The sequence below is a fragment of the Podarcis filfolensis genome (genome assembly GCF_964270895.1).
Source record: "Podarcis filfolensis genome assembly, chromosome: 2".
NCBI lineage: Eukaryota > Metazoa > Chordata > Lepidosauria > Squamata > Lacertidae > Podarcis > Podarcis filfolensis.
The window spans coordinates 5,763,251-5,789,362 of NC_139605.1; the positions used below are offsets into that span (position 1 = coordinate 5,763,251).

General features: G+C 45.6%; 1 protein-coding gene and 1 long non-coding RNA gene across 3 annotated transcripts in view; one reads left to right on the forward strand and one right to left on the reverse strand.

Annotated features, from left to right (window-relative positions):
- LOC310756634 (uncharacterized protein) overlaps nucleotides 1-26,112 on the forward strand; it is an 820,367-nt gene that overhangs the window by 672,723 nt on the left and 121,532 nt on the right. The window contains exon 8 of one of the 2 annotated variants that reach the window (XR_014544952.1): nucleotides 22,453-22,854. The gene's annotated coding sequence lies outside the window, so the exon portion shown is untranslated. Of the gene's footprint in view, nucleotides 1-20,855; nucleotides 21,257-22,452; nucleotides 22,855-26,112 lie in introns of those variants that run through there. The other variant, XR_014544953.1, reaches the window with a different exon arrangement.
- Nucleotides 21,274-24,872, reverse strand: LOC310757352. The gene is made up of 2 exons (XR_014545091.1): nucleotides 23,923-24,872; nucleotides 21,274-21,971 (listed from the first exon to the last, which is right to left on the reverse strand). It is a non-coding gene; the product is annotated as an uncharacterized lncRNA (long non-coding RNA).

Here is a 26,112-nt window from a genome sequence, read left to right on the forward strand (position 1 = left end):
TGAGGGACACTGTTGGCATTTGATGGCATATACAATGTTAGACGATGAGCAATTAAATAGTCCCGAGATGGTATGTGTGATGTTGTTGGGGCCAGTAATGGTGTTGTCCGGGTGTATGTGGCAGCAAAGTTGGCATCTGGGTTTATTGCAGGCTCTGGTGCCAGTGTCCGTGTTACGTCTGGTTGTAGTATTATTGTGGGTTAGGAGTTGTTTAAGATTGGGTGGCTGTCTGTAGGCAATGAAAGGTCTTCCTCCCAGAGCTTGAGAAAGAGAACTGTCATTGTCCAGGAGAGGTTGTAGATCTCTGATGATGCGTTGTACTGTTTTAACTTGGGAGCTGTATGTGATGACTAGAGGTGTTCTGTTATTTTCTTTTTTGGGTCTGTCTTGCAAGTTTATTTTATAAGCATTAACAAGTTTATGATTTCAGATAATTTTTCTTGTCAGTTTCTTAATATTAGTTTCTTTACTGACCTATACCTTCCTAATACCTTCTAACTGATTATCCCAACTGTTTAACTGACTTCTCTCAACAGATTCTCTCACTCTCTCACATCAAACTAGCCCAACCCACAGACTTAGCCTCCCTCTTCCTTCTCTAACTCCTGACTGACTTCTCAACAACTCCAACTCTAACTCTAACTCCTCCCTTTGGGTTCCCAGTGGCCAATCACTTCTCACTCATTTAACCCTTTCCTTATGACCCAGCAGGATGTCACCTAGGAGGGCAAATGCCACAGGGGGTGTCTTAGACGTGGGTCCCATTTGATCTTGCTTGAAAGGAAACTGAGCTGGAGGGAGGTAGCAGAGTCGACACACCATCAAGGCAGGGGCAGAGCTACCTACCCTGGCACCTGGAGCAGTGAGGGGGTGGGGCTAGCCCCGCGGGGGTGGGCGGGTGCTGAAGCCCTTCTTCGTGTGCTGTGCTGCCTCCTTGAGAGGTCTGGAGGGTAGCAATGCGAGAACCAGGCCTTCTCTACAGTGGCTCCCCGTCTGTGGGATGCTCTTCCCAGGGAAGTTCACCTGGCACCTTCATTATACACCTTTAAAGGTAAAGGTAAAGTGACCCCTGACCATTAGGTCCAGCTGTGGCCAACTCTGGGGTTGCGGCGCTCATCTCGCTTTATTGGCCGAGGGAGCTGGCGTACAGCTTCCAGGTCATGTGGCCAGCATGACTAAGCCGTTTCTGGCGAGCCAGAGCGGCGCACGGAAACACCCTTTACCTTCCCGCTGGAGCTGTACCTATTTATCTACTTGCACTTGATGTGCTTTTTTTTTTTTATAATGATATTTTATTGGATTTTAACAAAACAGAAAAAAAGTTTACAAAATCTTAAACAATAAATTCAACACAAAAAACATAGAAAAAACATAGAGAAGAAAAACAAAAAAAGAAGAAAAAACAAAAAAATCAAAAATCTCTCTTTTCAATTTCTCACCATTTTTCCCTTTTTAACTTATTTTCCTGACTCCCTCCCACCTCCCTCTTTGTATTCCAATTAACGATATGTTCAGCAAATTCATACCTCTTATCTTACCCTTGATTATATATCCCCATATAATATCCTCATATTTTCATTTTTAATCAAACCGTTTTTGCCAATTCTTATTTCACCTTATTTCTCAAACCACTTCTTTTTTACAATAATTTCATTAATTTCATTAATTTTATCTTGTCCTCAAATCATTAAACTTTCAAAATTTAGACTAAATTTTGCTAGAGCCGATTACATCCTTTCCAACATCTTTTAATATTTCATTAGTATTAAACTAATTCCATAGATATAGATTAATTACACAAGACATTTCTCATTCTAGGTTAGTCCAGCGCCCCTTTTCCTGGTTCACGGCAATGTCAGTCCATATATCATTATGTCCTTATCAGTCAGGTGTCCTGATATCAGATGCCCTCAAATCATTTCCAAGCCCCTTCTGCAAGTTTTCTTGTTCCTGTATGTAGCTACATACATCCTTGATCCCTGTTGAGTTCTTTCGCCTTTCCTTCTCTTTCTCCTTGGGAGTCCAATCACCGGGTGATTCCGTACAGTAACATTCTTCCTTTCCTTTTCTCCAATTGTCCAATTCCCCGGTGTTGCACTCCCCAGTGTTTAGTTTGTAATCCAAGAAGTAATTGTTCCAAAAAAATTCTTCCACTCGTTTCACAGTCCCACCAAAGATAAAAATTTTCTTAAATCCAAAGTTTGGCCAGTGTCCTCCAAAATCCATCCTCTGTGTCTCCATCTTTCTCTGACCTTGCATTTGCCCTATTAAATCTGTCTCCTGCATAGATTGTTGTACAATTTCTGTGGCATCTTCCATTGGCACCTCTTTACTGACTTTAGCTGTATTGTCCCTCTTTTGATTCATCAAAATCATTTTCTCCTCCAGCTGTCGCAGCCCATCATATATTTTGTTCAGAGCAGATAAGACTTCCTCTCTATTCATTTCTGTCAAGGTCAGGGAGCTGGTCCCACGCTCTAGTTTTCCCTGATACAATGTTCTCTTTATAACTGAAAAACAGGCACACTGGCTGGCTTCCTCTAGGGGGTGTAGTTACTTTTTGGCATCCATCTTTAAATTGTATCCAACAAGGAAAAATTCCTTTCGATTTCCAGATACTTTATTTCCTTTCAATATAAAACAAACAGGCAGAAAGCGGCTTTGGAATTATTTTTCCCTTTTCCAATTCTGTATATCAATTTTTCTATTTTCAATTTGTAAATATCACCGACCGTTTCTTTCCTTCTTTCCTGCCATTCCGTCCCCAGGTTAGGGACAGTGGAAACTTATTTTCTTAAATTTCTCTCTGCAGGCTTAAAAAGTCAAATTTCCCCCCTTTCCTCCTGCTGTCAAGGGGGGTTTTGATGGTTAAAAATGCAGGAACCTTCAGGCTATCTGTTTTCCCGGCTTTTAGCTTGTAAAATCTTTGCTTTGATCTTTATACAAAGGACGGGAGGTGGACTTCCTTTTTACACCTTCCCGTTTCAGGTCAAATTCCAGGCTGTATTTTCATGCAAAATTTTCAATTGTCCTACTCACGGGTTGTTGTTTAGAATCCGAATTGTCATAGGAAGAAGGAGAACGCTCTCCGACAACAGCTGTGCAGCATCGCTCCGCAGAGATAGCGATTGACTCTCAGCACCACACCAACCCCCGTCTCCTCTGGAGCCCTTTATAGGGTTCCTTTGCCAAACGGGGGGGCGCAAACGGTGCCCGCCGAGTCCCAGGTCCGCAGGCTTCTTCCGCCTGCGGTTTTTAAAGGGTCCCCGCTTCGCTGCAGCGGTAGGACCCGATTTCCACGGAGCTGTCTCCCTCTGAGTTAGAGGGAATCCGCCATTGTCGGAGGCGCTGCCTCCAGGAAGTCCACTTGATGTGCTTTTGAACTGCTATGTTGGCAGGAGCAGGGACCGAGCAACGGGAGCTCACCCCGTCGTGGGGATTCGAACCGCCGACCTTCTGATCGGCAAGTCCTAGGCTCTGTGGTTTAACCCACAGCGCCACCCGTGTCCCAAATTCAAATAAAAAGAATAATAGTACGTCCCATTTTGCTACCTGAAAGAAAACAGGAATTGCACTTACCCCCTTAGCACTGTGCCCCCCTCACCTTCCGCCATGGAAATGCCCCATCTCTCACTGAACTCAACTCCGCTTCTCTCCGTCCAGGTGTGTGTGTCTCTGTCTATGTGTTCTCGGGGTTGCCTCCTAAGCAGGCCAACTCTGGATATGATGCTGAAGCCTCTGCTCAGCTCCCTGCCTCCCCTCCATCCTCCTCTCCCCAAGTCTTTGTTGGTTGTTACTGTGGAGACTCATTAGGCCCCCTGGTGGCCAGAGCTGGTACAGCCTGTGGGAAAGTGAGCCCTTTGGGGGATAAGGTTCTTCCTTTGTGTGGGGAAAGGGGATGTGGGGCCACATGTTGAGACCTGACCCCAAAGTTGCATTGTCCTCCTGCCCCTGCTATCACAGTGGGGCCTTCTTTCTCAAGTGGGGAACCCGCTCTGTGGGTGGCAGCTCAGACCATTGAAAGATTGCAGCATTGGACCATTTAAGCACCAATTATCAAAAGGGGATCCAGGAAGGATCCTGGGAATCACAGGCCAATTAACTTGACATCTGTCCCTAGAAAACTGGTGGAAACTCCCAACTTGAATGCATTTAACTTGAATGATTTCAGCTTCTGCTGTTGACAGCTGGCCTGTTGGAATCACACAAATTATATACGCAGAAGGCAGAGAGTTCTTTTTGTGCAAGGTTTTCACGAGATCTTGTGGGGCTGTCCTGAGTTCCCATGAGATCTTTCCAAAGCCTCCCAGAGCCCAGGAAGCAAGACTCAGGTCAGACCTGTTCAGTGCATGGCTCCAGAAGGTCAGATGGTGGGGGCCCCAAGGGAGTGGCTGAACTATGCATGTTTCTGCATATATTAGCCACTCCCAGAAAAGAAGAACACCCTTCTTCAGGCCATGGGCCAGCCTGGTCCAGCACCCCTTTCTCACAGTGGCCCCCCAGATGAATGGGATGCTGAACTAGATGGGCCATTGGTCAGATCCTGCAAGCTCTTCTTTGTGTACAGTAAGTCTGTGAGATAATATTTTTTCATATCTAATATTCCACTTCTCTTCCTCCATGTAATTCAAGGCAGCACATGAGAGGGAGGGACATAGGGCAGTGGGGCAGCCCCTGCCTTGCCCACAAGAGGTCCCTGGTTCAATCCCTGACATCTGGGGAGGGGGGACTGGGTAAGAGAGCCCTTCCTGAGTCCCTGGGGAGCCACTCCCAGTCAGTGTGGACAACTCTGAGCTACCTGGACCAGTGGTCTGACCCAGGATGAGGAAGCTTGCTGTTCTCCCTATATATGGATTTTGGTTGTTTGATTGCTGGAGATTTCACCCCTCCCATATCCAAGAATCTGCTGATGAGTCTGGTGATTTTCCAGAGAGGAGGGGCGGTGTTCTGCTCTCTACTTATTCCGGTGCTCACAACTCTTAAGCTGTGAGTCCACAGCACTTTGACCTGTTCCTGTCCAGAAGGTGGTCTCTGGAAGTGCTACCCAGCTCGCCTAGCCCCGTCGGGGCTGAAGTGGATGAGTCCAGTTCGTGGCACTGGCTCAAGGGCGATGCTGACAGTTGTTACTTGTATTTATATCCTATCTTTTCCTCTTCCAACTCTAGGATTCTTAGGCTCCCTGTGCTCTACCTCTTCTGTGTTTAAAGGCAGGTCTACAACCCCCCCCCAAACCCTGATAAAACTTTGGATCTCCTAATTTGGGGCTGCTGCCTGTAATACAGCAGGATTAGGCTGCTGCCTTCATCTGCAGGACCCCTAACTCTCTGCCCCCTTTTCTCTTCCTTTCCAGGCTCCACTTCTCACTCCCTGCGCTACTTCTACACATCCGTGTCTGAGCCTGGCCAGGGGCTGCCCCAGTTCATTGATGTGGGGTACGTGGATGACCAGCAATTTGTTCAGTACGACAGTGACACCAAGAAGTATCTGCCTCGTGTCCCCTGGATAAGGAAGGTGGAAAAGGAGGATCCTCAGTACTGGAACAGGAACACTCAGAAACTTCAGGACGTTGAGCTGGTGTTCAGGGAGAATATGCAGAATCTGCAGAATCGCTACAACCAGAGCGGAGGTGAGTGGAAGGCAGGAGAGGAAAAGAGTTACAACTCTCCCCCCCCCCAAATAATGTTTCCTCCAAGGGCCAGAATTGTGGGGAGGGGGCTGCTGGGAGGAAAGGAAATGGAGGGTGGGGGTCTCCACCAGGGCAGAGGCATCTTCCCTTCCCTAAATGAAGGTCTTAATGGGGGCTGGGAAGGTGTGGGGTGGGGGGGACAGAGAATGAGACTTGGAGGGCAGAGACACCCCCCCCCCAGTATGACCCTCTCTGGACCTGCACATCCTACCCAGGAAATGTCTCCATTGCCTGCCCTTCCTTCCATGCTAGGCTTGGCTTAGGCCTTGTGAGGTGGGAATCTGTCTAGCTCATTTTCCTCTGGGAGGGGAAGAGAAGGGTGGGGATCCTGAGGCTGAGACAAGCAAGCCTTGAGTTCTGGTCCTGCTTAAGGAGAAGCCAGCTGCCCAGACAGAGGTGCTGATTGGCTGACTCCTTCTGACCATCACCAAGCCCCTCCCTCTCCCTGGCACAGTGTTGAAAGAGAAGCCTTTTTCAGGAATAGAAATGGACTGGGTTTTGGGGGTCAGAGTGGCAACTACATGGTTAAAACCATAAGCAGGGTGGGCAACTGAAGTGGGGGGGGGGGGTAGACAAGAGCCCCCAAGGTCTTTCTACAACTGAGGCATTGAGTCCCCAGAAGATTGACAGTGGCAATTACAGTGGTACCTCAGGTTACATACGCTTCAGGTTACAGACTCTGCTAACCCAGAAATAGTGCTTCAGGTTAAGAACTTTGCTTCAGGATGAGAACAGAAATTGTGCCCTGGCGGCGCAGCAGCAGCAGGAGGCCCCATTAGCTAAAGTGGTGCTTCAGGTTAAGAACAGTTTCAGGTTAAGTACGGACCTCCGGAACGAATTAAGTACTTAACCCAAGGTACCACTGTATTAGCCTGGGGCTGCCATGTTTTACTGTCCTGTGTCCAAAAGGAGCATTAGGCCAGAACTAGATCAGGGCCCATTAATATCAGAAATAATCTGTTTCCTAAGCACTTTGGGTTGTGTTATGTTGGGAGTTTCACTCTATCTGATTTTACTGGAAAACTTATGGCCAGTTACCTGGGAGGGAAGGAGCCCCAGTGAACTTCATGGGACTTGCTTCTGAGTAAACCTGCATACTCAAAGAGTGGCGAAAGCTGTACTGGGATGCAATCTCAAAAATGATAGAATGATCTCAATACAAATCCAACGCAGACCTTTTAACATCACAGTAATCCAGGTTTATGCACCAACTACTGGTGCTGAAGAAACTGAAATTGAGCAATTCTATGAAGACTTACAACACCTTATAGAAATGACACCAAAGAAGGATGTTCTTCTCATTATAGAGGATTGGAATGCTAAAGTAGGGAATTAAGAGATAAAAGGAACAACTAGCAAATTTGGCCTTGGAGTTCAAAACGAAGCAGGGCAAAGGCTAATAGAGTTCTGCCAAGAGAACAAGCTGGTCATCACAAACACGCTTTTCCAACAACACAAGAGATGACTCTACACATGGACATCACCAGATGGGCATCATCGAAATCAGATTGATTATATTCTCTGCAGCCAAAGATGGAGAAGCTCAATACAGTCAGCAAAAACAAGACCTGGAGCTGACTGTGGCTCAGATCATCAGCTTCTTATAGCAAAATTCAAGCTTAAACTGAAGAAAGTAGGAAAAACCACTGGGCCTGTTGCAAGTATATAAGGAATACCTGTTGCCCACTCAAAATGTGTCCAAGAATTGACAGACGCAGCAGTGGAGAAAAAGAAGGCAAAGTTTATTGCTGAGCAATAAAGACCCAGTGGAATATTTTCCAGAGCCTGGGTCCCGAAGCCCCTAAGGCTTTGGGTTTATATACCTGATTACAAACAGCATAAAACATGACATATTCATATATTGCAGCAAAATCAAACCAATGAGCGGGCACAAGCTCTTCCTCTGCCCATGTAAAGAATACTTCTGCTTTTCTCTGATGGTGCGTCAGTTTGCCCTTTACCCTAATTTTCAGCAATAAAGAGGAAAAGAAACCTATTTGACGGTTGAAACCTGAATAACCCCCACCATCTGCTATCGAACATTGCATTGTGGCTGACTGCTTTTTCCTGTTCCCCAACTCAGCCCCATCTCGTGAGCCTGAGAAGCCATCTGGAGAAGGTTCCCTATAGAAAAATGCCAACACATCAGATTTATTGTTTCCTTCAAGCAGAATAGCAGGTCAGAGAGAGAAATAGGGCAGAGGGCAACTTTTGGATTTTTAAGATTTAAGGACTTTTAGCTCTACTGAAGCCTTAGCGATTCAAACATCATTAGGATACATGGATATATATATAAAATCATCACTAGGATATATGGTTATATATGGATCTATGATTATATAGAAATCATAAAGATAAAATTCTTCCAGGTGGTCTTGCCACAGGCCAATAAGATACAATCTAAACCAAATCCCTTATGAATACACAGTGGAAGTGAGGAAGAGGTTTAAGGATTTAGATTTGGTGGACAGAGTGCCTGAAGAACTATGGATGGAGGCTCGTAACATTATACAGGAGGCAGCAATGAAAACCATCCCAACGAAAAGGAAATGCAAGAAAGCAAAGTGGCTGTCCAACGAGGCCTTACAAATAGCGGGGAAGAGAAGGCAAGCAAAATGCGAGGGAGATAGTGAAAGATACAGGAAATTGAATGCAGATTTCCAAAAAATAGCAAGGACAGACAAGAAGGCCTTCTTAAACGAGCAATGCAAATAGAGGAAAACAATAGAATGGGAAGAACCAGAGATCTGTTCAAGAAAATTGGAGATATGAAAGGAACATTTCGTTCAAAGATTACCATAATAAAGGACAAAAGTGTAAGGACCTAACAGAAGCAGAAGACATCAAGAAGAGGTGGCAAGAATACACAGAGGAATTATACCAGAAAGATATGGATGTCTCGTACACCCCAGGTAGTGTGGTTGCTGACCTTGAGCCAGACATCCTGGAGAGTGAAGTCAAATGGGCCTTAGAAAGCACTGCTAATAACAAGGCCAGTGGAAGTGATGGTATTCCAGCTGAACTATTTAAAATTTTAAAAGATGATGCTGTTAAGGTGCTACACTCAATATGCCAGCAAATTTGGAAAACTCAGCAGTGGCCAGAGGACTGGAGAAGATCAGTCTACATCCCAATTCCAAAGAAGGGCAGTGCCAAAGAATGCTCCAACTACTGCACAATTGCACTCATTTCACACGCTTGCAAGGTTATGCTTAAAATTCTACAAGGCGGGCTCAAGCAGTATGTGGACCAAGAACTCCCAGAAGTGCAAGCTGGATTTAGAAGGGGCAGAGGAACCAGAGACTAAATTGCAAACATGTGCTGGATTATGGAGAAAGCTAGAGAGTTCCAGAAAGACATCTACTACTGCTTCATTGACTATGCAAAAGCCTTTGACTGGGTCGACCACAGCAAACTATGGCAAGTTCTTAAAGAAATGGGAGTGCCTGATCACCTCATCTGTCTCCTGAGAAATCTCTGTGTGGGACAAGAAGCTACAGTTAGAACTGGATATGGAACAACTGATTGGTTCAAAATTGGGAAAGGAGTACGACAAGGCTGTATATTGTCTCCCTGCTTATTTAACTTATATACAGAATTCATCATGCAAAAGGCTGGGCTGGATGAATCCCAAGCCGGAATTAAGATTGCCAGAAGAAATATCAACAACCTCAGATATGCAGATGACACAACCTTGATGGCAGAAAACGAGGAGGAATTAAAGAACCTTTTAATGAGGGTGAAAGAGGAGAGCGCAAAATATGGTCTCAAGCTTAACATAAAAAAAACGAAGATCATGGCCACTGGTCCCATCACCTCCTGGCAAATAGAAGGGGAAGAAATGGAGGCAGTGAGAGATTTTACTTTCTTGGGCTCCATGATCACTGCAGATGGTGACAGCAGTCACGAAATTAAAAGACGCCTGCTTCTTGGGGAAAAAGCAATGACAAACCTAGACAGCATCTTAAAAAGCAGAGACATCATCTTGCTAACAAAGGTCCATATAGTTAAAGCTATGGTTTTCCTAGTAGTGATGTATGGAAGTGAGAGCTGGACCATAAAGAAGGCTGTTTGCTGAAGAATTGATGCTTTTGAATTTATGGTGCTGGAGGAAACTCTTGAGAGTCCCATGGACTGCAAGAAGATCAAACTTATCCATTCTGAAAGAAATCAGCCCTGAGTGCTCACTGGAAGGACAGGTTGTGAAGCTGAGGCTCCAATACTTTGGCCACCTCATGAGAAGAGAAGACCTCCTGGAAAAGACCCTGATGTTGGGAAAGATGGAGGGCACAAGGAGAAGGGGATGACAGAGGGCGAGATGGTTGGACAGTGTTCTCGAAGCATGAGTTTGACCAAATTGCAGGAGGCAGTGGAAGATAGGTGTGCCTGGTGTGCTCAGGTCCAGGGGGTCATGAAGAGGCGGACATGACTAAACAACAACAAACAACAAAACCTGCATAAGATTCTACATCTCCAGCATTTATTATACATCTGTACTTAATTTATTGTCTAACAGTCTTAGACACTTAGGGATGTATAGCAGGACCCTTTAGAAAGGTCCTTCACCCCCTTCATCCAGTTATGGCAATTTCTGCCAAACACCTCCCCCCCACAGCCTTGGAATCATTTAAACTCTGTAAAAGCTGGTAAACCTCTGATAAAACCCGTTTTTAAAACTTCCTTCTGAAATGAGTCAGAAGATGTTAGTCCTCTTGAGACGTTAGTTGTGAGAAAGGAGCCAGCATGCTGGAAGGGTGGGGGGAGGCATTTGTGTTTAGCCCCAAAGTTGAGTGACTCCCCCCTCTAATTGCAATTTTGGAGCAGAACTTCAGAAGTGGGAGCCTCTGCTGGGTCTGGAGGGAGATCTCTCTATGATTTTGCACCTTTAACCTCCAGGCTTCTACACTTCCTCACTTCCTAAGCAGGCTCCCTGCTTCAGGACCTTACCCCTGCCCCTAACAGTACCACAACAACTTTAACAGGACATAATAATAATAATAATAATAATAATAATAATAATAATAATAATAATTTATTTATGTCCCGCCTCCCTACTGTCGCGTTGATCACAGTGGCTAGGTCAGGGCGAGAGAGGTAAGGAGCCAACTGCTTAGCTTGGCGGAGATGAAAAAATGCTGCCTTTGTTATAGCTGCAATCTGCGCCTCCATGGAAAGGGAGGTGTTGAAGATTACGCCCAGACACTTGCCCCCTACACACATGTAACACCCAGAGAGGATGCTTCAAGAGTCCTGTTTTCTCTGCTCGCTGAAATGCAGTCTTGGAGGTGGTGGCATTGCATGTGCTCTGAGGATAATTCTTAATTTAGCTCTACATCAGACACTCAACATTTCGAAGACCCAATTCTCATCTAAAGTTTTCTCTTCCTATCCAGAGGAGCAGAGCTGGGAGCAAAGACATATGGACTGTGACCTCCGACCTACAGTGGAGGCTCATGTTGGACAGGAAGGGAAACCCCGCCCCTCCCCTGCCTCCAGGGAGTTGGGAGAATCCACTGGGAATTGGGGGGGGGGAGAGTGTGAGGCGATGAAGAGAGGAGGGCAATTAAAGGGGAACTTGTAGTGTTTGCCTCAGGGAACGTGTTATGCGGATGAGCCTTCAGAAAGATACAATGCTGGCTGATTCTTCTCCCCTCTGACTGCTGCCTCTTCCCTGAGTCTGAGGCAAATAAATCCTTTTTCCTGGGCTCCTTTGCTGATGGGGGAGGGGCTGCTGTGACCCCCCTTGACCTCCTGGGCCTCTTTTGGTCCTTCCAGGGATCCACACCTATCAGTTCATGTATGGCTGTGAGCTGAGGTCAGACGGGCGCAAAGAAGGGTATTACCAGTGCGGCTACGATGGGAGAGACTTCATCGCCTTCGACAAGGAGACCCTCACCTGGACGGCAGCTGATACAGGGGCCCAAGCGACCAAGAGGAAGTGGGATCCTATCATGACCAGGAACGAATACAAGAAGGACTACCTGGAGGAGATTTGCATTGAGTGGCTGCAGAGATACCTGGACTATGGGAAGGAGACTCTGCTGAGGACAGGTGAGTGGGTCTCAGTGGGGCAGTTTCCCTACATGCTCGCCTCCCCCCTTTACAGTCTTCCTTTTTGGACCAAAAAGCAAACACTTTTCTTGGTGGTGGTGGCAGAAATAGGTTTGGGACACTGGGAGGAGAAAAGGGGTCACTTCAGAGTAGGATGTGGGCGGGGGAAATGCTTGAAAACAGCCCCCCATGCCCCTTTGGCTAGAATAAGGGATGGCAAAAGACAAACAGGAGGAGGGGGCACAAAGAAACAGCAGAGAAGTGGCCAGGAAAGCAAAATGCATTTTAAATTAAGTAAAAAAAGAAAATTGAAATGGACAGATTTGAGGCAGGATACAGAAAAACCTTGTGCCTTTGTACTTGGGTATGTACCTATGGGGAAAGTCTTTAAAACTAAATTAATTAACCTTTTTTAAAATAGAAAATGTGTGGGGAGCCCATGAAATATGGATGCAGCCCCCTCACTAAGTCTGTAGGTTAGCCAATCGTGGCCTAGAAGCAGAAAACCTGCTCATAGTGAGAGAGTATGGGAATTCCCTCTTCAACCTTCTTATATTTTTTATTTGTGAGGAATACTACTTTTTTCCATGGGGAACATTCAGAAGTGTCCTCTTCCCCAACCCCGTGCCTTCAAAAGGTACAGTCCACTCTTCTGCCTTCAGGAATCTGGCACAGGGGCCAGTCACATGATCAAGTGTTTTGACTGGCTTTCTTCCTGTCTCTATTAGCTTTGCTGATATTAACATTAATTAAAAATGAAATAATTCTAGCACCCTCCCTTTTTGCGGACTGACACATACATATTAGCCGTGCTTAGAGAGATTTTAGCAAATTCATCTATGGGGCGTGGTGATAATTCACCCCAATGACACTGAACATATTTGTTGAGGTTGAGGATTTCACCCCAAAAGCCACATTGAAGTGTTTTCAAGGGTTACAATGTGCAAAGGAGGCTGGGAATCGTCCTCTTTGGGACAGAGGTTCTGCTGAGGACAGGTGGGTGGGGTGGGGAGGTCTTGTTTGGGGTTTTTGTGGGGAAAGGGCTTGACCTTCCTTCCTTCCTGCTCCCCCCAGCAGAGTCACATCCCTCCTAGACCGAGTTTCCAGTCCAGGCACTGCAAAGTGGGTGGGATCCTGGAACAGCCCCTTCAGACAACAGCTACCCAGGGAGCTAGTTTTTGAACAAGGGTTACATTCTGCAAATCGTGCCTAAAGCCAAAATCGTGTATAGTCAAAACACATTGGATTCAAGGGCGATTGGGTTGCCAAAGTCCTTCTTCCCCAGACGCCCGCCTCCTCTTTTTGGTTTTTAGAATATTTTTGCCAAGTGCGTAAATCTGTACATGCACAAGTTAAATGTGCGCAAGTTGCTGGCTTACTGGGCCTCCTGGTCTGCCCTTTCCACTCCAGGGGAGGCTGCCGTGGAGAAGGGAGATGGGCCCTTTCCAACCTCAAGGGACCCTTTCAGGGCAGGCGGGAGAACTAGAAAGGAGCTCTGTCTTTCCCAGGGCTGTTGGCTTTGTTCACTAACTATGGAGCTGAAAAGTGCTGGAGAACAGAGAGCAGCAAGTCCAGCATTTCTTCCGCCTCAAGAGAGGAACCAGGATCAGTTCATGACTTGCAACTTGGAAGGATCTGAATGAATCCCGCCATTGGGGACCTGGTGAAATTTGCCCCCTCAGCCTAGAGGCTGCTCCCTGGGACAATCTTGGAAACACAAGTTGCCATGTTTGAGTCGTGTTAGAGCTTTGCAAGATGACAAATTAATTTAATTTTTACCCATCCCTCCCTCCCAAAGGAGTCTGCTTTGGCAAACAAAGGATAAAACATCTACAAACAGTTCCACCATAGACACAGACTGGGGAAGATGCCAAGGGACAGTGAGGAATCCCATTTATTTGCAGTTCTTTTTAATTTCTGCAGATGTGAGATTCTGACTAGGTTGCCCCTTGGGTCCCTGCTCCTCTGCTCTTTAAAAATGCAGGATTCCTTCTGTTGTGGATGTCTCTCTGTTAACCCCAATGTGGCCCTTTTTGCAGAGGCTCCGGTGGTGAAGGTGACCAGGAAGGCAGACTATGACGGCCTGGAGACCCTCGTTTGCCAAGTCCACGGCTTCTACCCCAAGGAGATTGAGGCCAACTGGGTGAAGGACGGGGAGGTCTGGCAGGAGGGCACCCTCCGAGGATTGGTCGCCCCCAACTCGGACGGGACCTACTATCTCTTGCTCAGCGTCAAGATCGACCCCGAGGAGAGGGAGCGCTTCCGGTGCCGCGTGGAGCATGACAGCCTGGAGAAGCCTCTGGACGTGGCCTGGGAGAAGGAGCCTGGTGAGAGACAGACAGACAGACAGACAGACAGACAGACAGGAGGGGAAGGGGTGGGCTCTGGGAGGGGGATTTCCACCCAACTCCTCCCTTCAGCAGCAGCACAGCTCAGATGGGGAACCCCAGTAAGATCCTGTGAGTGTCTCTGGAGCAGCGGTTCTCAACCTGAGGGTCCCCATATGTTGTTGGACTACAACTCCCATCATCCCTGAGCTCTGGCCTTGCTAGCTAGGGGTGATGGGAGTTGTAGTTCAACAACATCTGGGCACCCACAGGTTGAGAAAGGCTGCTCTGGAGGGAAGCAGCTGAATCAGAATCTCTAGATTTCAGCAGAGATGCAGCCTTTTCTGGCAAGTGTCTCATAGGCCTTGAACTCAAATTGGATGTCGTAGGTAAAAACTGGCTGCCACCTTTTTGCCTTTAAGCCTAAGTAGTTGTGATGTCAAAGAATGTGGGGAAATGTTTTACTTCTTCAAAATCATGCGACCTCCTCCACATGGCTGACTTACTCACACTACCTGCGACTGAAAAAGGGGCAATGAACTTAAAGAGGGAGCCCCGGACTGACTGTACTTCATAGTGAAAAAGATTCTCACTCGCTCCTCCTCACGCTCAGACCCAGCTAGAAAAACTGATATTCATCCCCACTCAGCCAAAACACTCGCACACCGCTGGGAAGAGCAAGAAGGGTTTTTTAATAACGCTCGTCTCACAGACACCTCCAGGAAAGCTGCGCCTGCAGGAACCAAAGCAGAATGTCTAAGAGCCAGACTCCCTTTTCCCCAGCAGGAGCACATGAACGCACATCTCCACCAACACTCCAGACGCTCCTTCTCACAGGCAGGCAAGCGAGAATTATGGAAGTGGCCCTTGAGCCAAAGACTCACACAGACAGGGTAGAGGGGACCAGGGCTCACTCACTAGCGGTAACGACTTCAGAGATTCTACACAAACAAAAAAACCTGGACATTTTACCTCATTGCAAAAATTTGTTTGGACAGACATTTTAAGTCTGAAAAAGAAGACGTGTCCAGGAAAAACCGGACGTATGGCAACCCTACACCAGATGCTTTTTCCTAAGGGTTTGTGTCTTCCCTGAAGGCCTGTAATGCTGGGCTCTGGGGGGTCTCAGAGGGGAGGGAATCCCTTCCTCTCAGGGTCAGGACAGAGAAGGCTGAAGCGCATGAGCAGGAGGAGATCTGCTTTTAAGTCTGGAGTCTGTGATGAAACAGGTGTGCCTGTCAACTGTCTTCCTTAAATATATTGGGGTTTTTTGCTGGACTCTGGTGGAAAATAAACTCCCTTGTATCGGGGCCACTACAGAAAAGACCTTGGCCTGTCAGGAGAGAGAGGGCCTTCTTTGCACACATAAAATCCTCCCGGGCTCATAGCTCAGCACCTCCACTCCAATCTCCTGCTTGAGGCCTTGGGGAGCTGCTGCCGCCAGTCTGAATAAAAATGTCTCTTGTCCCTTTTAGTCAACCTGGGGCTCATTGTGGGAGCCATTTTGGGTGTCGTGGCTGCCATCCTGCTGGTCTCTGGGATCATCATCTTCTTCATTCGCAGTAAGTAAACCCTGGATGTGTTTGCTGCCTCTCCTGTGTCCTTCTGCCTTGGCCTCCGACTGGGAATGTCCTGGTGGAGCTTCCTGGAAACTGTCGCTGGCATCCCTACAGAGACCCCTCCCCATAAAACACCCTTTGAACATGAACCCAATGTCCTGTTGGTCATTGCTTTTTGCTCACTCCGTGCTCAGGAAGTTCACTTCCCACCCGATGTTTTAATCCATCCTAAACCCCTAAGCAGTGCCGAAGTGCCAAAGAATGCTCCAACTACCGCACAATTGCACTCATTTCACACGCTAGCAAGGTTATGCTTAAAATTCTACAAGGCGGGCTCAAGCAGTATGTGGACCAAGAACTCCCAGAAGTGCAAGCTGGATTTAGAAGGGGCAGAGGAACCAGAGACCAAATTGCAAACATGCGCTGGATTATGGAGAAAGCTAGAGAGTTCCAGAAAGACATCTACTTCTGCTTCATTGACTATGCGAAAGCCTTTGACTGTGTCGACCACAGCAAACTATGGCAAATTCTTAAAGATATGGGAGTGCCTGATCACCTCATCTGTCTCCTGAGAAATCTTTATGTGGGACAAGAAGCTACAGTTAGAACTGGATATGGAACAACTGATTGGTTCAAAATTGGGAAAGGAGTACGACAAGGCTGTATATTGCCTCCCTGCTTATTTAACTTATATGCAGAATTCATCATGCGAAAGGCTGGGCTGGATGAATCCCAAACCGGAATTAAGATTGCCGGAAGAAATATCTTTTTTTTTTAATGAGATATTTATTAGGATTTTCAAATTCAATACAAAAGAAATCAAAAAAACAAAAAATTACAAAAAAATAAAAAAGGAGAAATTTAAAAACACATAAAATTTACAATTCCATATTTTCATTACCATATTTCCCAGACTTCCCCTCACTTCCCCTTCTTGCATTCCAATTCAAGTTGTTTGTTCAACAAGTTCTTATCCCCAATTTTTAACCTTTTTATATTTAATTCATTTCATTTTTTTTAACTTATTTTAACTTATAAACATCAATATTTGTACCTCAATACACAAATCTTTTTCCTAAAGTCGACCCTGATTCCATTCCACGAATTTCCCAATTTTCATATTAATAACCAAACAAAAAAATAAAAATAAAACAGATCATAATTATACACCCTTTGGATTCTCAAACCCCACCACCCCCTTTCCCGGTTCCGATCCCCAACAAATGTCCAGTTTTAATCTTCTATCAGCCTGGAGATCTCACGTCCGAGGCTCTTAATTCTCTCTCAGTTCCTCTCTGCCGGTTTTTTTTGATAGTCCTTAATATTAAACTCCAAATTTCGGAGGAGCTCTGTCTCAATAAAGTCCAAATTTCTTCCAGCCAGACCTCCATACTTAAAAGCAAGGTCCAAAAGTCCAATTGTCACCAAGACTCCAGCTTCCACTTTAATCAAATTTGTAATCCATAGATCTTCAGGTCTCCACACAAAGGAATCTCTCCATTCTTCCTTCACCAATTTAATCCAGGATTTCATCATCCAGTACTTATTTTCCTTTGTAATCATCCTGTCAGGCCTTTGGTTTGATTTTTTGTTTCCCTTTTTGAGCATGATGTCAGGTCTCTGGCTCTCCTTTGTCATTTGCAAGGTTACAGCTCCTCCTTCCTTCTCCTCAGGAACAACATATATCTCTTTCTCCACACTTTCAGAATTCTCAAAGTCCTCTTTTTGTCCAGCTGCATGGGCTTCCTGAGTCAAGTCCTTATCAAGTCCCGTAGTGTTATTTACTTTTAAATTCAAGATTGTTACATTTGTAGACAAAACCTCAATTTGGCCTTGTAACTTTCCCAGGAGAACAAATATTCTGTCCAGCCCAGCCTGGATTTTCCCTTTTCCAGCCATTCTTGTAATGTCCCAAATCCTCCTCTAGAGGGATTTAGTAACTTAGTATTCTTTCCAGTTAAAATCCAAAAGTCAGGTTAATTTGTATCAGTTCTTACTTATTTTCAACAAAATATAAGCAGGTTGCAGCAAATGTATCCAGCAGAGACAGCAGAAACAAAGTTCTCTTTTTCCTTTTTGACAGCTAAATTTGACAACTGTCAAACTTCTCTATGTCTCCTCAGCAGGCTCTCTCGCGGATCACTCCCGGGTCCGGGGCGGGGGGGTGGTGGAACTTCAACTCTCAAAGTTAACTCTTATCCTCCAGCACAATTTCTTATACTTATATCGCCAAATCGTGAAATTGATATCTTTTATCGAAAAGACAATTCTCTCGACTTTAGTTAACTAGTCCTTGCTTTAGATCTTTTGCAAGGCGGGGAGGCGGACTTCCTGTTTGCACCTTCCCCGATCGTGCCAAATTCCAAAGAAATTTCCTTAAAAAGTCCAATTTCCGTACTACTCACGGGTTGTTACTTTTAGGGTCCGATTGTTCACAGGAAGAAGTCAGCGCCCTCCGACCATGGCTCGCAGCTTCACTCCCCAGGAGAAGCAGTCGACTCTCAGCACCGCGCCGCTCACCCCGTCCCCCGTTCCAAGGCCTTTAAAAAGGCTTCTTCACGGGTCGGGGGGGACGCAAATGGTGCCCGCCGAGTCACCAAGTTCACAGGCTTCCCCGCCTGTGATTTCTAAGGGTCCCCGCGTCGCCGCAGCGGCAAGACCCCGCTCCTGAAGAGCCGATTCCCTCCGGAGCTTGGAGGGAATCCGCCATTAGCCGTTCGCGCTAACCCGGAAGTCCTCCTAAGATTGCCGGAAGAAATATCAACAACCTCAGATATGCAGATGACACAACCTTGATGGCAGAAAATGAGGAGGAATTAAAGAACCTTTTAATGAGGGTGAAAAAGGAGAGCACAAAATATAGTCTGAAGCTTAACATAAAAAAAACGAAGATCATGGCCACTGGTCCCATCACCTCCTGGCAAATAGAAGGGGAAGAAATGGAGGCAGTGAGAGATTTTACTTTCTTGAGCTCCATGATCACTGCAGATGGTGACAGCAGTCACGAAATTAAGAGACGCCTTCTCCTTGGGAGAAAGGCGATGACAAACCTAGGCAGCATCTTAAAAAGCAGAGACATCACCTTGCCAACAAAGGTCCATATAGTTAAAGCCATAGTTTTCGCAGTATTGATGTATGGAAGTGAGAGCTGGACCATAAAGAAGGTTGTTCGCCGAAGAATTTATGCTTTTGAATTTATGGTGCTGGAGGAGACTCTTGAGAGTCCCATGGACTGCAAGAAGTTCAAACGTATCCATTCTTAAGGAAATCAGCCCTGAGTGCTCACTGGAAGGACAGGTTGTGAAGCTGAGGCTCCAATACTCTGGCCACCTCATGAGAAGAGAAGACTCCCTGGAAAAGACCCTGATGTTGGGAAAGATGGAGGGCACAAGGAGAAGGGGACGACAGAGGATGAGATGGTTGGACAGTGTTCTCGAAGCTACAAACATGAGTGTGACCAAACTGCGGGAGGCAGTGGAAGACAGGAGGGCCTGGCGTGCTCTGGTCCATGGGGTCACGAAGAGTCGGACACGACTAAACAACAACAACAAGCCTTCAGTCCTGTACACACTTACCAGGGAGCCTTCCTTAAAAATCTTTAGGTGCCAGGCAAAAACATTTCTTTCTAACCAGGCCTGTGTTTGTGGGAGCAGAGTTACTGATTTGTTTTTGCTTTATTATGTATTCTGTGCTCTAATTTCATATTTTTATGTTTTAAACTGCCCTGCCATCTTCATTAAATGAATAAATAACTATTGATCTGGGAGGATGCGGTATTGAACTGAATAGACTTTCTTCTGAGTAGACTTGCCTAGAATTGCACTGTTGAAATTCATTATCTCTTCCTCCCCTCCCCGTCCCCCTCCCCGGGCAAATTTGAGGATTAGGGGTCTGCTGGGAGTGAAATAATACATCTGAAAAGAAATAAGTGAAGGGACTGGATAATGTTTCCTTCCACCCTCTTGGAATTTGTCCGCTGCCTGGTTCCCATGTTGATTTTTTTTTATTTCGTTTCCTCAATTTTTTCTACTTCTTTGTAACATGAGTTCCTTGAAAAGCTCCCCTTCTGGGCTCCCCTTCCTTGGAGGTGTTTGGAAGAGACAAGAGGAGCCTCTGCTGGGAAGGTTTCAGCATCTGAGAGACAAATGGTTGAAATAGGTTTGGGTGGCCTCTGGAGGTCCCTTCTAGCTCTGACCTTCTGCTTTTGTCTTCACAGGGAAACCAGCCTACAAAGCAGCCTCAAGTGAGTGACTCCTCCCTTCTCTCTGTCTGACATATTTCCCCCCAATATGGAGCAGGAACAGGTTACAAACAGACAAAACTAAACCTGGTGGTGGCCTAGTCCTTAAGCCCAAGACCCTGATGGAAAGCTTAAGCCTGTCTGCTCAGCCTGTCTGTGGACAGCAAGGGGTCCCTCAGGGCCAGGAAAAGGCTGCAGAGAGACTGTCGGCTGAGGGAGGGGCTCCAAGAGGGAGCAGGAGGAAGAGCCGAGGGTGCGGGGAGAGAGGGATCTCTGGTGGTTTAATCTACTAGAACCTGAAGCTAAAGAATTGGTTGGGTGGCTCAAGTCTGTGGATGTTAGGAACCCACCACTGCTCTCCCCCCAGCTTCTGCCTGTCTGCACCCTTCCTGCCCAGGTCGCACCCACCCCCGCTCTAGTCCCCCGCTGCCTCCATGCCAGGCTGTGCCCATCTCTCTTTGCCCTCCAGCACCTGCTTCTCCCTCCAGTGCTGTCCTTGAGCCCCCTTGCCTCTGGGCTGCCTGTCCCTGAACTCTTCTTAGGCCCCTCCCCATGAGACCGATTTCGGATGGGGTCAGAAGGAGGGAGGAGAAGGGCTGGGGGGATGGGATCTCCCTCCCTGGGATCCTGACTCCTGTGTTTCCTCCCTTTTGCAGCAAATGACCAGGGGTCCGACAGCTCCGCCAGGGGTAAGTGGGGGTGCAGGTGCGGGCAAAGGAGGTCTGTGCGGAACATCCTCAAATGGGGAAAAGCTTCTGTTACCCACCTTGGGGTTTCCAAGAGTGACATAATCTGTCATTGAGTGTCCATTGAGCTGAAAATCGCTCTTGTGACTCATTCTGTCTGTCCATCTGAGCTCCACAGAGGATCCCCTCCATCTGACAAATGGGTTCTCCCCAGGATCTCAATAAGAGGGAGTCACATTTTGGGTTCTGGAAGAGATTTTTCCTTCTGGTAGGACTGCTTTGTGTCCTTCCGGTATTCCCCCAAAGTGTGCAGCTTGGCTCACTTGCTTGAGCTGCCCTCTGCAGGCATTTGCTCTGCAGGCCCATTTTGGTGGTGCTCCTAGCATATCTCATGTCTGATCTGACATGATGAGGGATGGTGGCTTTCCTTGTGAGGCTGGACTAGACGGCCTTTGGGTTCCCACTAGCTCTGTAATGCTGATGCTCCCACACCATGATGTTGGCTTAACTTTGAAACACTCCTGTTCCTTATTTTTGCAGTTTCATACCAGCCTGGTGTGTGAGATGAGACCAGAAGGAGCCTGCCCAAGTTTGGCTGTGAATTGCAGAGGCTCAGAGCTCCTGCTGTCCTTTAATGCTGTTTATGATGTTCCTTAATCCTGGCTCTCACCCATTTATTCTGACTCCAGGTGTAACTTGAATTTGAGGGTAATCATGCTTCTCTGATGGATTATGGCCAATTTTGCTTTGCAGAAATGTGCTTGTATTAATGAGAAATCCTCCAGATATATGCAACTAAAAGCTTTTAAAATTAATGAGAAGACTAATGTTTCACAACAAATGGAACTAATCTGTACATAACACAACGTGAAATAAGAGACATTGCGGATATTTTTGTAAACTAAGAAATCTTTAATAGAAATACATTTTAAGAATTATAATATAAAAAAGGGATGAGGAGATTGACAACCACTTGCAGTGATTTTGATGGTATCTCTTGGTTCTTTGTTGCTGTGGTTCCCTCCACAAGCCTTTCCCCAATCATATGTCACTCACTTTCCATCCAAATTGAAGGAAAGGCAACATCTGAGAACTGCTTTGGGTGTATCATGCATGAAATAGGCTAAATTGTTACTGCCAACTTGCTTCTTGGGCAGCCCAGCCTTTGGCTGAACGGATGTAATGTCATGGAATGTATAAAAGCAGCCTAACTGCTCTGGCTGAAGTGTTTTCCACCCAGCTTCTGTGTGAAGGAACTGAGTGGCTGAAGGCTAGAGAGGCTGTCAGAATTGAATCCTATTCTAATCTGGAAGCTTGCAAATTTGCCTCAGAAGATGAAGAACAGATGTTGGCCATTGATCCCGTAGAAGCCAAGGAGGGCATCATCTCCGGTTACAACATCTGGATATGGACGGGTTTTGTCTGGGGTTTTTTTATGAAATATTTATTGAGATTTTTCAAATTCAATACAAAAAAATCGGGAAAAAAAAACAAAAGAAAAAAAAGAAAAAAAATTAAAAACACATGAAATTTACAATTCCATATTTTCATTACCCTATTTCCCTGACTTCCCCACACCTCCCCTTCTTGTATTCCAATTCAAATTGTTTGTTCAACAAGTTCCTATCCCCAATTTTTAACCTTTTTGTATTTAATTCATTTTTTTTAAAAAAAACAATTTTGACTTATAGACATCAATATTTGTACCTCAATACACAAACCTTTTTCTAAAGTCGACCCAAATTCCATTCCACGAATTTCCCAATTTTCATATTAATAACCAAACAAAAAAATAAAAATAAAACAGATCATAATTATACACCCTTTTGATTCTCAAACCCCACCACCCCCTTTCCCGGTTTCGATCCCCAACAAATATCCATCAGTCTTAATCTTCTATCAGCCTGGAGATCTCACGTCCGAGGCTCTTAATTCTCTCTCAGTTCCTCTCTGCCGGTTTTTTTGATAGTCCTTAATATTAAACTCCAAATCTCGGAGGAGCTCTGTCCCGATAAAGTCCATATTTCTTCCAGCCAGACCTCCATACTTAAAAGCAGGGTCCAAAAGTCCAATTGTCACAAAAACTCCAGCTTCCACTTTAATCAGATTTGTAATCCATAGGTCTTCAGGTCTCCACATAAGGAGATCTCTCCATTCTTCAGTCGCCAATTTAAACCAGAATTTCATCATCCAATACTTATTTTCCTTTGTAGTCATCCTGTCAGGCCTCTGGTTTGATTTCTTGTTTTCCTTTGTGAGCATGATATCAGGCCTCTGGCTCTCCTTTGTCATTTGCAAAATTACAGCTCCTCCTTCCTTCTCCTCAGAAACAACATATGTCTTTTTCTCCACACTTTCAAGATTCTCAAAGTTCTCTTTTTGTCCAGCTGCATGGGCTTCCTGAGTCAAGTCCTTATCAAATTCCGTAATGTTTTTTACTGTTAAGTTCAAAGTTGTTACATTTGTAGCCAAAACATCAATTTGGCCTTGTAACTTTCCCAGGAGAACAAATACTCTGTCCAGCCCAGCCTGAATTTCCCCTCTTCCAGCCATTCTTGTAGTGTCCCAAATCCCCCTCTAGAGGGATTTTGGTAACTTAGTATTCTTTCCAGTTAAAATCCAAAAGTCAGGTTAATTTGTATCAGTTCTTACTTATTTTCAACAAAATATAAGCAGGTTGCAGCAAATGTATCCAGCAGAGACAGCAGAAACAAAGTTCTCCTTTTCCTTTTTGACAGCTAATTTTGACAGCTGTCAAACTCCTCTATATCTCCTCAACAGGCTCTCTCGCGAATCGCTCCCGGGTCCGGGGGGTGGTGGCACTTCAACTCTCAAAATTAACTCTTATCCTCCAGTACAATTACTTATACTTGTATCGCCAAATCGTGAAATTAATATCTTTTGTCCACTAGAGAAGAAATTCTCTCGACCTTAGTTAACTAGTCCTTGCTTTAGATTTTTTACAAGGCGGGGAGGCGGACTTCCTGTTTGCACCTTCCCCGATCGTTCCAAATTCCAAAGAAAATTTCCTTAAAAAGTACAATTTCCGTACTACTCACGGGTTGTTACTTTTAGAGTCCGATTGTTCACAGGAAAAAGTCAGCGCCCTCCGACCATGGCTCGCGGCTTCACTCCACAGGAGAAGCAGTCGACTCTCAGCACCGCGCCGCTCACCCCGCCCCCCGTTCCGAAGCCTTTAAAAAGGCTCCTTCGCAGGTCGGGGGGGGCGCAAATGGTGCCCGCCGAGTCACCAGGTTCACAGGCTTCCGTGCCTGTGATTTCTAAGGGTCCCCGCGTCCCCGCGAGCTCGGAGGAAATCCGCCGTTAGCCGTTCGCGCTAACCCGGAAGTCTGGACGGGTTTTGTCTGTTGACCAAGAGCCGTGCTCCAGTTCCTCTGCAGATGGGAGGGACGTCCACCAGCCCTCTTGGGTCACCTTCTACATCCGCAGAACCTCACTGTCCTGTCTGACTAGATCCAGAGTGGTCCAGAGGTGACCTCTGCTGGAGTTGAGGACTCTTCTCAAACATCCTCAGGCTGGGCAGAGAATGAGGAGCTCCAGCGGGCATTCAGACCCTCCCTGTAGCAATGGCAGCTGCTGAGGCAGTTTCCTCCAGACCCTCTTTCTGTCCCGATACCTTCAAGGCTCCAGTTCTCCAGCCTGGTTCATGGAGCTCGACGTCCAGGACAACCAGCTGCTGTTCTCTGGGGTCCACTCTGGGCCTCCCATGATGCCCTGGGGCAGTGAGTTGAGAAACAGGCTGGAGAGGGAGGAAGAAGCAGCTGAAGGGGGAAATGGAGAAGCAGGGAACTGAGAGGAGGTAGAGAGGCTGAGGGGATGGGGTGTAGCTACTCTCCTGCAGAGATGAGAGGGACTGATCCTGCTGACAGCCAAGGAGGAAGCCAGGAAGGAGACCTCCAGAGGCCCCAGGACTCTTCTCGCCTAACCCAATGGATTTGCTGCACCTTGCTTTGAAGACACTGGATGTAATTATTATTTTTTTTACTTTTGTAATGTTTGACTTAAATAAATAAGGGTGCAGCCCCTTTGTCTTTAGTGGTTCTTGCCTTCTTATCACAGGAGTTCCAGAGATTTTGAAGTTGCTGAGAATATTCACATACACAGACAGGTATATTTTCTCCCTCTGCCCTGAATAGAAATCTTCCCTCACCCATTCTTCCCTGGTGGGGAGTGGGAGGCCATTTTGGGGCCTGCCTCAGGTGTCAAAATGTATTGGGCTGGCCTTGGTGGGTGAGTTATGCTACGTACAATGGGACTTCACAGAAAACACAACTTAAGGCGACATTGGAGCACTGCACAATCATTTGCTTTTTTTTTTAAAGATATTTATTAAAGTTTTACAAAGAGAAAGAAGTTACAGAGTAAAAAAGAAGAAAAAGGAAAAATACAAAAAGTACAAAAATACATAGAAAAAAAATGCAAAGTACAGAAAAAATAAATAGAAAATATTTGAAAACAAATCAATCTTTTCATAGCTTAGATTTCATTTACTTATTTCCCTGACCTCCTCACACCTCCCTTTTTTGTATTCCTGTTCACATGGTTAATTCAGCAAATCCTTATCCTCTTTATTTTTATCTTAATTCTATATCTTAACATATTATAACTTTATATTTTCATCCGTTATCAATCCATTTTTACATATTCTTATTAACCTTGTTGCTAAGGCCGCTTCATTTCAATCCGACATCATTTTAACATTCATTAATTTTACAATGTTTCTGCAAATAGTCTTTGAATTTCTTCCAATCTTCTTCCACCGACTCTTCTCCCTGGTCTCGGATTCTGCCAGTCATTTCCGCCAGTTCCATATAGTCCATCACCTTCATCTGCCACTCTTCCAGGGTGGGTAAATCTTGTGTCTTCCAATACTTTGCAATAAGTATTCTTGCTGCTGTTGTAGCATACATAAAGAAAGTTCTATCCTTCTTTGGCACCAATTGGCCGACCATGCCCAGGAGAAAGGCCTCTGGTTTCTTCAGGAAGGTATATTTAAATACCTTTTTCATTTCGTTATATATCATCTCCCAGAAAGCCTTAATCCTTGGGCACGTCCACCAAAGGTGAAAGAATGTACCTTCGGTCTCTTTACATTTCCAACATTTATTATCGGGCAAATGATAGATTTTTGCAAGCTTGACTGGTGTCATGTACCACCTGTATATCATTTTCATAATATTCTCTCTTAAGGCATTACATGTCGTAAATTTCATACCTGTGGTCCACAACTGTTCCCAGTCAGCAAACATAATGTTATGTCCAACATCTTGTGCCCATTTAATCATAGCAGATTTAACTGTTTTATCCTGAGTGTTCCATTTCAGCAGCAAGTTATACATTCTTGAAAGTACTGTATCTTAGTTTTAGGATCTAACAGTTCTGTTTCCAATTTTGATTTTTCCACCTGGAAGCCAATTTTTTTGTCCAAATTGTAAGCCTCCCTTATTTGATAATAATGAAGCCAGTCTCGCACTTTATCTTTTAGTTTCTCAAAACTCTGCAATTTCAATTTATCTCCTTCTTGTTCCAAAATCTCCCAATA